Below are 2,730 nucleotides of genomic sequence, written 5' to 3'. Positions count from 1 at the left end.
AGGACCCCTGAATTAACTGCTGTCGGAGCGATCTACGGAATGGACCTACGGGTCGTAGGTCAATCTACGGTCCGTAGATTGCGTCCGTAAGTCAAGCCTGCTCGACAGGCCTTCACTAAAACAAGCATAACTCTTTACTCGGAGGTCGGAATTTAGCAAACTCGGTGGCGTTGGAAAGATAATTCAAATATCTATATAACCATAGGTCATGGGACACATAATTCATTTTGTACTAAAAGTTATGACCATCTGAAGTTGACCCATCAGAATTTTCAGCTAACTGGCTGCTAACCTTCGATCTACGGTCAGACCTATGGAGCGTGGATCGAATGACGGTCTGTGCTGGTCAACCGTAGTTCGGGACTGAAGCTGGGCTTTTGGGGCATCGATCCACAGACACGAACTACGGTCCGTGACCTGACCTACAGACCGTAAGTCCGGCCGTGGGTCAACACTTAGCCAAATTTCTGAGCTGGTTTGGGGAGGGGTTGCAGTGGTGAACCACGGACCACTAGCACGGGCCGTGGTCTGACCTATGGTCCGTGGATGGTGACCGTAAGTTGCGCCTGCAACTTCTCAAAATCTGCATTTTTGTCTATTTTGAATACGGGGTGTTACAGCTTTAGCCTTAATCAAGGATATGATATTATAGTATTTAGTGTTGTCTTTTGTTATAACTCTAGATGGTTGTATGTTTTATTATCCACCTGTTTTTATAACGAAATCAAGAAATTCGTGCATATGGTGTTACTGGTGTAAGCCTATATGCCTATTTCTATCATATGGTGTTACTAGTGTAAGGTTATTGCATGGATCTTTTGGTTGTGTACATTATCAGGATCTAATAGCACCTTTGAGCAGGTGTGAAATAGAAAAAAAAACAAGTATTCTAAGTACACTTTAAAATTTGAAGTTGTGTTTGAACATCAATTGCGCTGCGAAACGTGTATTTACTGAAGATTTGTGATTCTATTTCCTCTTACTTATTCATAAATGGATATGAAACAACTGACCCCGATGCTTTCTTTTATTTATTAATACCCAATTTTGGACTTAAGATAACTAAGATGATGCATAACAGAAATTAAACATGTATAAAGAATACGAACTAGTTATGCAGTAAAAGAAATCAACAAATGAAGATCCACACGTAATCCAATAATCGACCTGAACACAGTAAAATAGCAAGTAGAAGGGAGCTTTTTGTTTACCGGAAAACTTAATTCTTTTAAAGAGTAGAGAGCGATATTTTTTTAGTATTTTTGAGTGTAAACCAATGTCTGAATCAAATAATGAAAGGAGGGATCCTTTTTATAGTTAAGGGAAGGGGGCACAAATAAGGAAAATGGATAAATCAATTTAAAAAATTAGTTTTCCTTATCATAAGAGAACTGAATCGGTCAAATTACTTTAATTTACTTTTTACCAAATTAAAAACAGTACTAAACTATCTTCTAATTAAGGTAAGGATACAATCAATGAAAAACATGTATATACGGGAAGAACACAATAAGGTAAGGGGGTAATAAATATGCACCAACTCACTTATTCATGGATAACTATAAATATGACAAGTAAGAATCAGTCAAGATAACTATTAAGGGAAGGAGAAATCCATTTACAACATTATTAATTAATATAAAATAAAAGTCGGCAATAAAATTTTAAGGAAAGAAATAACATACACCTTTAGACTTACCGTGGGGAGGAGAGATTTCCATGAATTAAGCATAGACAGGCAAGCTAATTAACAATCTATGGAAATCTAGCTCAGCATAATAGCAGGGAAATTATGAACAAGAAATTAATTGAATCAACACATTTAAAGAATCAATTAAGATGCTAAATTAATCAAATATGAGAAAAATTACGAGTACAAATTCACACATATAAGGCGATATTTATGCTAAAATCAATCCAAAATATATCAGACTAACAGTAATATTTTAATAATCGAGAAAAAGCCACATAATTATTTTAGGAAGAGCACACAATTCTCGATCAATTAAGACTTAAATCTTGATTTTTCCTTATAGAAATCAATCAAAGGAATTCATAGATTACTAACTTATTTATATAAATGCAAAGAAATGTGCAAACCATCAGTTAGAGCAAACTATTTGCAGCAAGTGTACTACAACTTCAATCTTGAACTTGAAAGAGCGTAAATTCTTCCTTTTTTTATCCCAATTTCCCACTCTTTCTGTGAGGCAAAACCTCACCACACTACACCACACTTCGACACAAGAGAAGAGGACCGGGCGCGAAATCAATCAAAGAAATTCATAAATTAATAACTTATTTATATAAATGCAGAAAAATGTGCAAACCATCAGTTAGAGCAAACTATTTGCAGCAAGTGTACTACAACTTCACAATTTGAAGCCTAGCAGATCATAGCAGGAATAATGAATATGAATTTGAATAACAAATCGGCAGATCACATTAAAACTATACTCATGGATTCAAATAGAAAATCGACAAATCACAGTAGAAGTAATGGATAGACTTTAATCACACCAAATACAAAGATAAGAATATAGACTAAATTAGTTTGCAGACAACCTCATGAACTCATGCTTGCATAAGATTTCGATCATTAGGCCTTCATATACTTAAACATGTAAAAATCGCACAGAAGACTCAAACGAAATGAGAATTTGTTAGCCCAAACGAGCATTGAAAAAGAGCGAACCTGGACGGATCTGTATAGATCCGTTTTCAACAAAT

At 35.2% G+C, this 2,730-nt stretch overlaps 1 pseudogene; it reads right to left on the bottom strand.

The window, feature by feature from the left end:
* LOC125843005 (histidine decarboxylase-like) overlaps window positions 1–1,732 on the bottom strand; it is a 3,389-nt pseudogene extending 1,657 nt beyond the window's left edge.
* Between the last annotated feature and the right edge of the window lie 998 nt (window positions 1,733–2,730).

Source organism: Solanum stenotomum, chromosome 10, assembly GCF_019186545.1.
Source record: "Solanum stenotomum isolate F172 chromosome 10, ASM1918654v1, whole genome shotgun sequence".
NCBI classification, from domain to species: Eukaryota; Viridiplantae; Streptophyta; class Magnoliopsida; order Solanales; family Solanaceae; genus Solanum; species Solanum stenotomum.
The sequence above is the reverse complement of the archived record's forward strand: the minus strand, read 5'-3'. Positions and strand labels throughout refer to the sequence as shown.